Genomic DNA, 15,627 nt, shown 5'->3' with positions numbered 1-15,627 from the left:
TTCCGTTGCATTATTTAATTTAGTTTTTTTTGAACTAATCTTAGAAATTTTAGAAGAACTAGTTGTGAATCCCTCCCAAGCATGGTTGGGTCGTGACAAATTTGCCATGAGAATGGAATTCCTTCATAAACTGCATAAGCTCCTCACTCATTACCTTCCAGTGCTTCTAAAAACACACAAGATTAAAACCATTTGGGCCTGAGGCCTTATTCCCTTCACAACTTTTAATAGGATTCCAAATTTCTTTCTGAAAACTCTGCCTTAAGCCCCTCAAATGCACTGATGTTTCTAATATTTTAAATATTCCATCCAGAGCAGGTCTGTTTCTCCATTCCTCTGAGAAATGCTTGTTGAAATAAAGATAAACTTCCTGCTTTACTTTCTGTGGATCCTCATGGACAAGATCTCCAACAGTGATAGAGTTTATCCCATTCCTGCTTTGTCTATTGGTGGCCATGACATGAAAATATCTTGTACTTTTATCACCTTTCAAAGACCTATCTAATCTAGCTTTCTGAAGCTACATCCATCCAACCATCCTGCTCAACCTCCAAACTTCACTAATCACCTCTCTTCTTTTCACCTTCTCTGCCTCAACCAGATCTCTATCTTCTGCTATGAGATCCAGATTATTAATCTTCACTTCAGCTGCCTTTAGCTTGCTTGATATATCCCCAAAACCCTCACCGTTCCATCCTTTCAAAGCCACCTTAAATGATTTAAGTTTACTATGAAGAATGTAACCTGCCTACCCTTCAACTACAGCTTCTTTCCAAGACTTTCCCAGAAAAGATGCAAAACTTGAATGCAAGGTCCATGCATTTATAAATCTAAAATGTCTAGGACCCCAATCTCTCTCATCCTTCATCAACAATAAGGGGCAATGATCTGATAAAAGCCTAGGTACACCCTACAACTTGAAGCTAAACACCTCCAACCACTTGGGATTTGCTAGGAACCTATAGATTCTGCTCCATTTCTCTCCATCCTGAGCATTTTACCAGGTGTATTTCCTACCAAGGAGTGGAATATCTGATACCTCACAATTTTCGCTAAAACTGTTAAAATCCCTCATTCCCCCATCTCTTCTTGAGCAACCTCTCCTTTCCCTTACACTTCTAATTTCGTAAAAATCTCCTCCTAAGCACCATAGTTTTCGAAATATACCTTTAAAATTGCTGAGGATATCCCACAACTTACTTATGATCCCTACCTCATTAGGAGCATAAACATTCACTAAGACACCTTCAAAAGAATTCAAAAAATACCTGAGAGTGTGACGAAATTCCCATTACTAACAATCTGACAGTAGAAATATCACTGGATCCCAAATGCACAATAAGCCACCTCTTGAACCATCCGAGTCCACACACATGAACTCCATATCATCTCTAGGCCAAAGTGATTTCACCTCAATTTTTAAGAGTTTTTGCCTCTTTGTTTCTTGGAGCAAAACAAAGTCAATCTTCCTTTCATATACAAGCTTCCTAATCTTTCCCCTTTTCTCCCTTCTCCTCAGACCTCTACAATTCCAAGACAAAATCTTCATGGACAACAATTAGCAACTCTGGACAACACCCAGCAGGCCTACTTATGCCGCAACCCCAACCTCACTTCCAATCCTTCCTTTATCCTTCAATTCCATCTCTGACACCATCTTCAAAGCCTCAACTTTTTTTTCCATTAAAGTTGATCCCCAAAGCATATCCCGCATGAATTATTTCCATTACGAACTGAACATCCTCTATTTGAGCGGCTACCAAATGCCCTTGAAGCCAAAATTGCTATTGGTGCTAGTCTAAAAATCATACCCCTGGCATGACTCTTGCTAGATGATGCACCCTAATGGCCATGATTAAGAACAAAACGAGAAAACCCTCCCATTTTCATCTTGGTAAATTGCCTAGATTTCCTTCTATCCTTCTTCTTACCTTTAACTTTTAACTGATCCCTTATTAATTTAGACTGAGTGGTTATTTTGCCTCCACTCTAGGCCTATCCTCACATCCTTTTGCAACTCCTTTTGACCCACCACTCTCAGAGACTTGGGTTGGCCCAATACAACAACTAAATTAATTCCAGCCCCCTCTTGACCGAACCCACTTATGCTTCTTATGAATCCAGGCATATACACCTGCCCATCCACCCTTTGACTTACCTCTCCAACCTTCATGTCAGAGTTCTCCAACATCATCATTGAATTATTTTCACATGTGCCACTTTCACTTGCACTTCCCAAGTCACTTTTCGTTTATGCTAGTAAGTCATCCAGCCATTTTCATCCTCCAACTCAACATTCCTACTCAACTGATTTGGCCCATGAACAATCTCCACATCATTCTTTCTATCCACCTCATCATGTGTGTCAGCTACCACATTATTCATCTCCTCCACCACCTCCTCTCTCTTCTGATCTTGCGACCAGAGGTCAGTCATGGCTTTAGAGTTCGAATCTTTATTGTTCATCATATGAGCCTTGCAATTGCATGATGACTCTATTGTCATTCCTTAACCACTGTTTGCTTCTCAAACACTCTAATTGGATAGATCTACACATTACATTCAAGGTTAATCACTTCATTGATTGGCTCCATATTTTTCGTGGCAATACAAATCTTTGCACTATTGAATGTGTGTTGTTGACCTAAATCTCCATCCAAGGTTACCACTTCCCCCCAAAACACTCCCAATCCTTTTCAAGGTGTTAATACTCCATATATTTAATGGAATGCCATAGCATTTAATCCATATACACCTCTTATGTTCCAATTGCAAGCCAGACTTCCATTCCGTCATATATTCATTCCAGATGTTGATCCATGGATAGAACAAGTGTAGATTGGACTTCATATCTTTAGCAGAGTTAAATCTAACAACCACATCTCTACCTCTCCCATCCCTAACCAATACTCCCTTTACGCCTTTCTTTTTAAGCTCCTTCTTCAGATCATGGACAGAGAAATTTGCTCTTAGTTTTATTATAGCACTCTCATAGAGCGATCCATTTCCTTCCTTCATTACTGTGACAATGGTACCTGCCTTGTTCAGATTTTCCTTCGCATTAAATACTTCTGTAAAAGTTCTTTGATCTTTGCCCTGAGCCCTGAACGCTTTTCCATTTACAAATGTAACTCTTCTGTTGGCAATAAGACCCCTCACCTGGTTTTGATGTGCTGATTGATTACCTTCATTCTCTTTACCAAACTCTGCAAACTTCACCACCAGCGCTTTATCATCCACACATAATCCATTAGCCTTCTGGATAGCTACATTTGTTGCTACTGAACAATCAAACCTCACAAAACCAAATCTCGTATTCGTTACCTTCCTTCTCTTCTGAGGGATAAATACATCCCTAACTAGGCCAAACTTCCTGAATAGAGAGAGTAATCCTTTTGGATCCATTGAGTTTGGTAAGTTATCCATAAACAAGGAGAAAACTCCTCTCCTAAGCCCATCTATCCTTGCTCCAAGACCTCTCTTATGTCTAACCACCAGAATCTAGCCTCTTCTCTGTTCGCCTCTCTGCTCAACTATTTTCCTCTCCATTATTAGTAAAAAAGGACAATTATGTGCCTATAAAGATGCTCAGTCTACATGTGGATTTGGTGTTTAGGATTTAGTGGTTAGGGTTTAGGGTTTAGGATTTAGGATTTAAGGTTTAGGGTTTTAGAGTTTAGGATTTAGTGGTTAGAGTTTAGGGTTTAGGATTTAGGGTTTTAGGGATTTGAATTTAGGGTTTAGGACTTAGGGTTTAGGGTTTTATGGTTTAGAATTTAGAATTTAGGGTTTAGGATTTAGAGGTTTAGTGTTTACGGTTTAGGGTACACATAACCACCCTTTGGGTGCCTCTATTTACACACCACATTTTGTCTTAAGGCACACCATTTACTGATTATTTTTTAGGGGTACTTACGTGTAGGTCCTAATAAGTGGATTTATTATCTAATAGGACCTATGGGAAAAATTTGTCATAAAAAAATGTCTCTAATTGTAAGTTTTAGTGACAATTTATAAAAATCATAACAAAAAAGTCACTAATTGTCAATTTTTAGCGACATATATAAAAAATTGTCACAAAAAAATTATTTTTAGCGACAATTTTACCAAGACTTATTTTCAATAGGATTTGATGGAAATTAAGTCCAACTATTAGGACCTATTGGTAGTTTATCCTTTTTTTTTATTACAATAATGACCTTACCTAAAATGACCAAAATGACCAAATACACACTTAGTTGAATACACAACATCCATGAGTTAAATTACCATTTTGGACAGAATTCTAATTACACACCAACCATAACCAGTGTTGTACTTTCGTCGGTTGCTCCCAACTCTGGCCGAGGAAGAGGTGTAGACACCCCATTTTTGACTGACCTCAGGACTTAGACGTCATCGTTTGTGCACTCGATGATTGTGCTTGTTTGTGCTTGTTTTGAGCACATGAAGTTCTCAGTGAAACGCCTCGTCTTTAAGCCTCTAAATCCTTTTTATTTTGTGCATGTTTTTGGGCCAAACCTTGGTGCCTCTTTCCTGGAAGGGGAAAGGGCCTTGTCGGCCACATTTTCCTCTTGTCGACCACTTGAAGTGGTCGGTTGGCTAGTTGAGGTGGCCGGTTGGCCACCTAAAGTGGCTGACGACCATTTGTTCCATTTTTTAGATATTTCTTAGCCAGCTGTGCCAGCTGTTGCTCATTGAAGCCCATCTCCATACACGTGTATGGAGGGATGAATACAAGCCTTTAGCTTGAATTTCTATATATAATGGGGGTCTCTCCCCCATTTGAGGAGGTTGGATAATTTTGAGCAAATTTCTCTCTCTCTCTCTCTAGAATTCTCTCTCTCTCCTCTTGTTTTATGCTTGATAGTTAGAATTCTCTACACATTTGCACACTAGCCCTTAACCAAATTGGACCACCTTAGAGCTGAGGTCTCTTGGAACCTATTTTGGGCTGTTGGAAGGTTGTTTGAGCCTAAAAAAGTGTCTGTTTTGTGTTGTGCTTCAAGAGGAATATTCTTTACCTTGTAGGCTTGGTTTTAATCACTTGCTTGGCCATTTTTTTATACTATTTTAGGCCTAGTTCTCAACTACAAAAAGTTCTGATTTTTTAGCCTTAACATGTTGCTTTGAAGTCGTTTTGTACTAAGGGGTTGTCTACCCTTCTTGTTGCTTATTTGTATGAGCCTTTGCACCATCTTCTAGCATGTTAAAATCAAAATTTTTGGGCCTTTAAACCACTGAAATTCAGAGTTGTTTCAGTGGCAAAAAGCATGTTTTGAAGTCCAAAAATGGAGGGGTTAGCCTTCCGTCCTTGTATCTCACTTCCATGCCTAGTTAGCATCACATGATAGCATGTTTTTGTGGCTTAACTTAGCTTATTTCCAGCATGTGTTTGCCTCTGATTTGGCATGATTTAGTTTTGTTTTGGGCTGCTTTGGTCATGTGGGCCTAGTTTTGTATAGTTGTAGTGCAAATGGCTTCACTAGCTTGGCATTTTAAGCCTCTAAACATGTTTTGCTTGGAATGATTGCATGTTGTAGTGTCTTTTTACATGTAATTTCAGTGTTTATAGCTCTGTCACATGCTCATTTGCCTCACTCTTTCATTGCTTGTTTAGAGTTTCTCTTGAGTTTTGTTTGCAAGCTAACATGTGAACATGTTTTTCTAGCCTTTTGTGCTTTAATCTCAGCAAGTTTTAGCCACTATTTTGGCATATTTTAACTTTGTTTTGAGCTGGTTTGCTCAGTTGAGACTTGTATTGCATGGCTATAGCGTAATGGTCTTCACTAGCGTAATGATTTAGGCTCTTAAACATGACTTGCATGTGTTGCTTGCATGATTTAATGTCATTTTACATGCCATGTCAGCATTGAAATATCTGCAACCTCCCTCTATTCTTCACACTTTACTTTGTTTTGAAAGTGGCTTTGAGCCTCTTGTTGGCTTGAGTGTGGAATTGAGACCCTCATGCGTAATGGTTTTAATCCTCTCTTGAGGGTTTCTACTAACCAACAGCATGAGGCCTCTTTCATGCTCAAGGTACTTGTGGCTTAAGCCCTCTTTCCATTAGAGGACTCTCATCCCTTGGACTTAACTAGTTAAAGAATGGATCGGTAATTAAAATGAGTAAATAAAACATGACAAGTAAAACTTGAGCAAGTTAAGCATGTAGTATTGCATTGCATGTGTTTGGATCAGACGTTAATCCAAACACAAGGAAAATGGGACATTTCATACTCAAAGTGATGAAACGTGTCATTTTTCTTGGTCACCGTCACCCTTGATCATGCATGATAGGGTGGTGGTTGTTTTGGTCTTGTTTGTGCATTCATTGACCTTGTACAAGCTTGGTTGATGGCTTGAGAGCCAAGAGCTACACTCCTTTGAGCTTGAGAGATGATAAGGAGGATAACAGTACATATATTTCTTGCAAATGCATTGCTTTGCCTCTGTTTGCTCTCTGTTGCAGCAATAGAAGAAGTCCAGATTGCCTACACTCCTTTGTACAAATGTGTTCATGTGTTGGAGCAGAGGCAATCTGGAAGTTGGTACAATTTTCGGTGATCAAACATGTGCAAACAGAGGCTGCCGATGGCAAGGCGGTGGATTTTCGAGAGGAAACCAACCGAGCATGCATGCATCCCTCGTTTCCCGAGGCCGTTCATTTAAATTGTCTAGCTAATTAGTTCATTAGCTTAATCGTTTTTGTAATTAATTAGTTAAGTGTTTAATTAATTAATTCGGTTTGTAATATTTTAATTAGCTAAGTTAGTTAATTAATTGTGTTGTAATAGCTTAGATTAGCATAGCGAGCTTAGCTTATTCATTCGGACCCTCCTTCGCAAGGGCATAATGTTGTAATAAGCGTGCGTGTGTGCGTGCGTGTCTTCCAACCCCACATATTTCTCCCTTTTATTTATCTGCTTTTGGCGGTTAGATTAGGGATCATTTTTCAATTAGCATACCTTATGCTTGCATATTTGCATCATTCATTTGTCTTGCATGCACCAAGGCTCGGCGCATCATTCAAACTGCATTGTCAATTTCAATACACTTATTTGAATACGTGTTTCAAAGCATGTTATCAAAGTGTTGCAAATGCCATATTAGTTGCCGAGCCTATTAATTTCATGTTGCATGTGTTGTATTAGGCATCTTCTATAGTTGGGATCATGCATTGTTTCTAACAAGTTTTCTGTTTTGGCTTGGAGTACTCGATGAGTTTTATGCTTTAGCATACTTCCATGAGTGTGAGTGATGCCATGTTTCGCATGCTTGCCATGAGGCTATTTTCTTAAATGTTAAACTGCATGAATGTCTGTGGATGAAGGCTTTGTTGCTTGAATTGGAACAGTTCAACAAATGTATGTTTTAAGCTCACTTTGCGAATTGGCAAATCATGTTTTAAGCCCATCATGTTTAATGGCAAATCCATGTTTTAGCCCACCTGAGGGTGGTAACTTCAAACCATTTTCGAAAGCAAACATGAGTTGAATTCGTTCCAATTCTTGCGATTTTAGTTTATACTTGCCTGTGTGCGTCACATAGTAAACTTAGCCAATAACCGGAATAAGAACACATGAGGTTTATAAAACATCATATCATGATAGTGGAGGCCGATCTTTGATCGGGCGATCGGGGGTGCTCATTTCAGGACCTTTCCCTCTCGTATCCAAGTTCCCGAGCCTAGTCAACTTTGGTGATGACGGACACGTGACCTTTGGCACGAGTCAGGGTTTCCTAAATTTTCCCAAAATAAAATATTTAGGTGGCCACTCTGTAATCTGGAAAAGCAGTCCAGTTTTGGCATTATTTGATTCAAAATTGATTTTCCAAAATGATTTGCCAAATTGGACTCTTTGGTGTTTACCAGTTTCACATTGCACTTGTGAGACTACATTCAGAACCGTGATAGGAGTTCGAACTGTAGGACGAATTCAAGCTCTCCGAAAGGGGGCGCAAAGAAGTCAAGTCTACAAGAGGATGTGGTTGCGATAGGCAGTGATGATGCAATCCTTCTTAGTGATCGCCGTTTCCATTTCGATCGCCACAGCTTCTTGGCCGTCGTAGAGATAGCAGAAACCGTGGATCAGCTTTGCTTTATAGAGCAAATCGGCGACGATCTCCATCCGACGCATCATCTCTATGTCTCGGAAGAAGGTTATGAGCTTTTTGGGGGTGGTAGTGACGGTGCGAGACGGTGTTCGCAGTTGTGGCTGGTGAATGGGACTCTGGTCTCGACGGTGATGGAGGTTGGATCGTCGGTGGAGAACGAACGATGGAGAGATGGGGTGTATAAGAATGCGGTGGAGAACGACTTCAACAGATTCGAATACCGGCGAGTCAAAGCCATCTTGATCGTTCGATTGCTTTACTTTTCTCTGATCTCTGCTCGTTTTCTCTTTCTGAAATGAAGCCTGAGAAGTTGAAGGGTTTGGTATGTGAGAGAGAGAGAGAGAGAGAGTGGAGGGGGGAAGATAAAGGTAAGTTTGTATCAATTGATGGGCAGTGGATGGGTAGTGAGAGTCGCCAGAGAAAGAGAAGAAGAATAAGAAGAAGAAGAAGGTTGGGGAGGGGGGAGGCGACGGAAGGGATGGTAGCCATTGGTGATGGTGGTAGTTAAGATTAAGGTTAGAATTTGGTAAGGGTTGGAGAGTTGGAAAGATTAGGGTATTTTGGGGGGGGGGGGAGGGTTTTGGTGAATTTGAGGTGTGTACTAAGTGGTGTGGGACTAAGGGCAAAAATGGAACGTTGTGGTGTGTATTAAGAAAAATTATGTTTTTTCAAATTATTAAAGGTGTGAACTGAGTAGTGGTGTGTCTTGAGACCAAACATAGTGTGTAAATAGAGGCATCCCCACCCTTTCCATACCAAAAAAATAAAAAATAAATAAAATAAATAAATAAATAAAACCCGCACAAAACAAATTCAAGGCAAATTTGAGCCTCAATTTTTTAGGCCTTTGGCACGGCCGAAGAAAGAATTAGTCAAATTATATTCTGCTTCTTTTTTTTGGGGAGGGGGGTAAAATATTCTGCCTCCTTTTCTTTCAATAAGACTAGAATAAAAGATAATATGGTAGAAATAATAAAATTGTCTCTCTTTTTAATAATTTAAAATTTTAAATAAGTTGGTGATCAATATTTTAATATGATATCAAAGCACTGTATAATTATAATATTTGCATGTGTTTGGTTTGTTTATGACAGAGAGCCCAACCACACATGTAAGAGGCATTGTTGAGGATAAAATACAAATAATAAAATTGTCGTAAGGTTTTAGATGAGTTAGTGGACAACATTGCCCCAAAAGCATTGAATAATTTCTTGACAAAAATGAGAAGTATTCCTTGATTACATGTAGGTTGGTCTTCCAACTCTATCTTGTGATATTAAAAAAATGTGACCAATCAATTTCTTTTCCAATTTTATTTTTTTCAACATGATTTCAATTTTTTTTTTATTTATTTTTTGACAAAGATAATATATTAATGTTTTACAAAATGAATGATTCAACTCACTATGAGGCTAAGATGAATCCATCAAGTCCCAGTTTTGACTTCCTAACTAGACAAAAGCTCATTCCTAATTGAAAGTACATCATATATTAATCATAATCAATTAGCCCACATTTGGATTTCAAGAACCTTCAATTTTTTATTTTTTTTTATTTTTTTGAGAAACTTTATTGATGAAAGTAATAAATATGAGGCAAACATCAATAAAGGAAGGCAAGTGTACAAAGTATCAAAGCAAAACTAATCAATACCAATTAAATTGGTACAAAAAAAGGGTAATTATTCAAAGATACGTGGTACTCCATAATACTGTGATTGGTGGAGAAGGTGGGTAGGTGGGGTATTGTGTTGGATGATTGATGAATATGACAGGGCATAATAAATGATGATTGGTTAGGAAATATGGACACATAATACTCCGGAAATATTCTATAATTTTTCCAAAAGAACAAGGCAATCATCTGCTAATACTACACCACATGTTGGTGAGGAACCAACTGAAAATAAACACACACACAAACAACAACAATAACAGCAGCAACCCAAACAGCCACTAAACAACCTCCAAATCATCAAAAGAACAAAATTGCTTCAAATCCCAAGCACAGGTTCATACCCAAAAGAACAAGCAACCACGAGCATTGCACATGAATATAAGTGAAAAGCAGCCATAGGTTTTCAAATCCAAAAAAACAAAAAAAAAAAACACCTGCAGAGCATTCCAGAACCAAAAAACACCACCAAACAAATCCCAAATAAGATTTTGACCACACAAAATCCAAACCTATACACCCAAAGCTCTCAAATTCTTGTGAGAAGAGAAGTGAATCTGACTTAGATTTGAGACAAAACCATGAACAGAAGAAGGCACCCCAACTGAGTTATACTTAACCCATAATGTAATTCTCACTTTAACAAGTTCACCCAATGCCTCCAAATACTACGCTTCCTTATTGGCCAGAGAATTGTTAATGACATGGCTTTCCAAATCTTCATTACGAGCTTTTTAAATCTAAAACTAGTCCAACAGTTTAGCAGCCCTTCCACCAAAGCAGGCATTCCCACTGAATCCGCCAACACTTCACCAAATCAGACCAAACTCTCCATACTAGTGGACATAGCATCAATACTGATAACAAACTTGTGTATTGTTTAATTGAATGATCAATCAAATGAGTACAAATATATATAATCTAATAGAATCAAATCCTAACAACCTAAAAGACTAAACTATCCTTAATGAATAATATAAACTACCATAATTCACACCCCTCTCTCAAACTGAGGATGCGAGCGCAGAAAGCATCTAAAGTTTGCCAAGAAGAAAACAAAAACGAGCAACAATATGAGTCTTTGTAAACAAATCAGCCAACTAAAGAGAGGAGGGAACAAAAGGAAGAGTAATAGTGCCAGCCTGAAGATGCCGTTTGACAAAATGACGATCTATTTCAACATGCTTGGTCCGCTCATGGAAGATTGAATTATAAACAATTCGGACAGCACTCTGATTATCACAATACAATGGATTTGGATCAGAAAGAGAGACACCCATATCAGAAAAAAGCCATCGAAGCCAAACGAGCTCGGAAGAAGCATGAGCCATGGCACGATACTCAGCCTTAGCGGTGGAACGAGCAACAACAGATTGTTTCTTATTCTTCCAAGATATGAGAGAATCACCGAGGAAAACACTAAGACCAAAAGTAGATTTGCGATCAGAGATGTCACATTCTCAATCAGTGTTAGCATAGGCATGAAGAGTCAAGTCCGAAGAGGCAGACAACAACAGACACTACAGCAAAGTGCCATGAAGGTAGCACAGAATACGGAGTAAGGCAGCCTAGTGTGTAGAACGAGGAACAGAAACAAACTGATTGAGAATGTGCACAACATAGGAGATATCCGGATGAGTAACAATGAGATAAACAAGGTACCCAACCAACTCGCGATACAAAGTGGGATCCTCAAGAGGAACACCATCAGAAGTAGAAAACTTAGCATGCAACTCAAGAGGAGTGTCGACAATTTTGTCATCAATGAGATTGGCATGAGAAAGAATATCACGGGCATATTTAGTTTGAGAGAGAAGATACCCAATAGGAGAAGTAGCAACCTTAATACCAAGAAAATACCGAAGAGACCCCAAATCCTTTATCTTGAACTCCTGAAACAACTGATGCTTAACCTCCTCAATAGTACTATAATTAGAGCCAATGATGATCATATCATCTACATATAAGAGAAGGAGAACAAGGCCAACAGAATTGAGCCGAACAAAGAGAGCAAAATCATGATGACTAGGGCGAAAACCAATCTGAAGTGCGACAGAGTGAAATCGCTTATACCAATCATGAGGAAATTGCTTGAGACCATATAAAGCACAGCGAAGAAGACAAACAACACCAGGACGGTAAGAGAGACCTGGTGGAGGGCGCATATACACTTCTTCAGTAAGATGCCTATTCAGAAAAGCATTTTTGACATCTAGTTAAAACAAAGGCCAGTGATGGGTAGCAACAACAGAGATAAGAGTGTGAACTGTAGCCATCTTGGCAAAGAGGGCAAAAGTCTCATCATAATCAATCCCATACTCTTGAGAAAAGCCCTAGGCAACCAAACGAGCTTTGTACCATTCCAAAGAACCATCAGAAAGGGTTTTGATCTTATAGACCCATTTACAGCCTACAATATTCTTGTCAGCAGGTAATGGAACCAAATCCCACGTCTAAGTGTTAGACATAGTAGTTAACTCGTCATTCATGGCAGCAATCCAATTGGGATCATGCCGAGCTTCTTTGTAGGACCTCGGTTCTAAATAAGTATGAAGACAAGAAAGAAAAGACTGACAGGAAAGGGACAAACATGTGTTACCAAAACCATATCAGTTTGGAGGATGACAGTCTCGCTTTTGAAAACGATGTGCATGGAGAGCGGGATCCAAAGAAATAGTTTGAGGGACAGTAGAGCTAGAGACATGTGAGCTCGGAAATGCTTTGCGGCACTGATAAACAAGAAAAAGAGTAGAGGAAATGGGAGCTGGAGAGGAAATAGTTGGCGAAATATCAGAAGTGCTAGGAAGAGGCAAAGTAGAGACCTCAAGATGAAAAATAAACTCATCGGGAGAAACATCTGGAGGAAATGGGTCAATGTGAACCAATTCATCCTTGGTAATAGGGACAAGGGTGGAAGGTATAGTGTAGTAGGGTAGTTTTTCTAAAAATGTGACATACCTAGACACATATAGCTTTTTGGTGGCAGGATCATAGCACTGATAACCTTTCTGATTAATACCATACCATAAAAAGACATATAGGACACAACGAGAACTAAGCTTAGAGCGCTGCCATTTAGGAAGGAGCACAAAGCATGCAGGACCAAAAATACGAAGAAGAGAATAATTGGGAGTAACACCAAAAAGACACTCATACGGATATGAGCCTGAGAGAAGAGGAGTAGGCATCTGATTGAGAAGATATGCAGCAGTGAGCATAGCTTCTCTCTAGAAAACAAACGGGACAAAAGACGAGCCCCTTGGTGGGTCCTAGGGCAGCGCCCTGGCAGAGTTGAGGGGCAGCGCCCCCAAAACAAAAATGCAAAATGCATCCGAAGTTGCTTGTCTGCTTGAGCGGGAGAATAAGCCCCACGTGCGGATTTCAGGGGAGAGCACAGCTTGCACACTACTAAAAGGGCAGGTGCGGGAGTGAGGGACGGGAAGTTAGGTAGATCTTAATTTTTCTCTTTTCTTCTCTCTTTCGGCTGATTGAATGTCACTTTTTGTAAATATCTCTCTCTCTAGAAACATTTCCTCTTCCTTCTCTCTACATTTCCTACCAAAAACCTCACAAGATCTTTGATTTCTCCAAATCCATTGGGATTTAGATCAAAGTTCTTCATCAAAGTTGGTTATCTAGGTGAGGGCTACGTTGTGTGTGGTGGAGCTCAAATTTCATCGTCGTTGATTTTGGGGTTTTTAACTCGTTTCTTCTTCAAACTTGAGGTAGGGATTTCCTTTGAGTTATATATATGTTTTTTGTAAGATCTAGATGATTTTTGAAATCATCCTTTGATTAGCTTTGAGAAATTGATTGTTGATTACAAGAAGATGAGTGATTTTGAAAGAGGGTTTATTTTCTTTTCCCTTTAAAATAGAAATTAAGGGTTTTGAACTATATTGATTGAAGATAGATGATTTTGGGGAGATTCTTCTAAATATTTTGGAGATGAATGGTTTTGGTGAGAAAACTTAGAAATTGGGTCTTTTTGAAAGATGATGAAAATCCTTGGAAGATGATGTCATATTTATTTTGTGTATCAAAATAAATGGATGTTTTGAAAATTGTTTATTTATATATAAATGACGAATTTTGTGAACAAAATGAGAAATATTGTTTGTTTTGGAAATTGTTGTCAAAACGTTGATTTAGTCTTGAATTGACTAAATTGTTGAGATTGCTCGAAATGTAGGAATTATGTTATTCTCTTGAATGAATTTGGATGTAAAAGTGTATATATATATATATATATATATATATTCATCTTGTGAAATTGTGTTGAAAAGAGGATTGAGAATTTTGATCACAATGGTATATTGTATGAAACAATTGAATATGGAAGTAATGTTGCATTGTATTTTTAATCATACATTGGCATTTCAATTCATTGGACTATGTTAAGCTCTAGAAATTTGCATTGAGAAAAGAATGTTGGGTAATGGGTTTTCATGAATTGGTTTTGGGGTAAATATGGTGGTAAGTCTTGATAGGTAGTATAGATGAAATTGTTTAAGTTGGCCTGAGTGTCCTTGGTGAAAGACCAGAAAGTCACGCGGATAGGTGTCTAGCCTTCCGGTTAATACCGGTAAAAATGACAATTGGTAGTACTCGTATAGTCTACTTGCAGATACCGACCTAGGGATTACCAGAGTTGTATTTACCGCCCTTGAATTAAATTGATAAATTTTGAATAGTTGAAGTTGCATAACATCATTGAGCATGATGGCTTTCAAAAGATGAGGATGTGTTTTATTTTCAAAAAGGGATGGCATGGCATGGCATGTGCATTCATCTCTTGAGACACGTATAAAATGTATATACTTTCCTACTGGGCTTTATGCTCACCCTACCAGATTTTTGTGTAGGAAAAGACGTGGTGAATCTGCTTAATTGAGGGCAGGGAAATGTGTGTGTTGAGAGCACTAAAGTTCTCCTTTCCTGTGATCCTATTTGTAAGCTAAGGGCTATGTATGTGTGGGTTTGAATAACCATTTTATGTAACCAGGTTTAAGCCTTGGAAGATTGTAAACCCTTGGGGTTGCTTATTTGGTTGTTTACTTGTTGTTGAATCAATGCAATATCGTATGAGGAACTATTATTATTATTATGTAATACAAGTATGGGAAGTTATATTTGGTTTTCCTTTAAGAGAGCCGTGATTGTTGCATTATCATTTGGGCTAGAAATTTGGGGTGTTACAACTTGGTATCAGAGCTACTGGGTTTGAATACTTGGAGCTCGTGTGAAGTGGTTGTTTAACCACTATGGGTTCATCTAGCATGCTTAGGAAGTGTTATGCATTTTGCGACTATGTGATAACATGCTTATGTGACTAAATGGGTACGGGATTGGACTTTTGGGATGTTGTTTGCGCCTGTTAAATTCCTTGAGGTCTCATTAGAAGGGTACTTGATCAATACTCGTTCTACTAAGAATTCTTGGTTTTTCATAGGACAAATTTCATCATGAAAGAATGATCCATATGTGTTTACATGACTAAGTGCTTATGTGTAGTGAAATTGAATTGTGTATATGGCAGAGAAATATATGGAATTGTTGTAGTAGAACGTGTGAGTCAAGTTATGAGCACATATGAGTTAATGTGCTAAATTATTTCTCTTGTGTCCTTTATTAGGATGTCAGGAAGGGGTCGAGTCCGTGGTGGTAGAGGCGGGAGGCGTGGTAGGGCTTGCCGAGGTGTGCATGAAATACCGGTCCATAGGGTTCCGGTGCAAGAAGAAGGGCTCGGCCAAGCTAATATGGCCGAGCAAGTAGGCCAAGCTAATGTGGCCGAGCATGTGGGACAAGCGGGTCAAACCATAATGGGGGCCCTAG

The sequence above is a fragment of the Camellia sinensis genome, chromosome 10, assembly GCF_055761805.1.
Source record: "Camellia sinensis isolate YWXY chromosome 10, ASM5576180v1, whole genome shotgun sequence".
Classification (NCBI taxonomy): Eukaryota; Viridiplantae; Streptophyta; class Magnoliopsida; order Ericales; family Theaceae; genus Camellia; species Camellia sinensis.
This window is presented reverse-complemented; position numbering follows the sequence as displayed.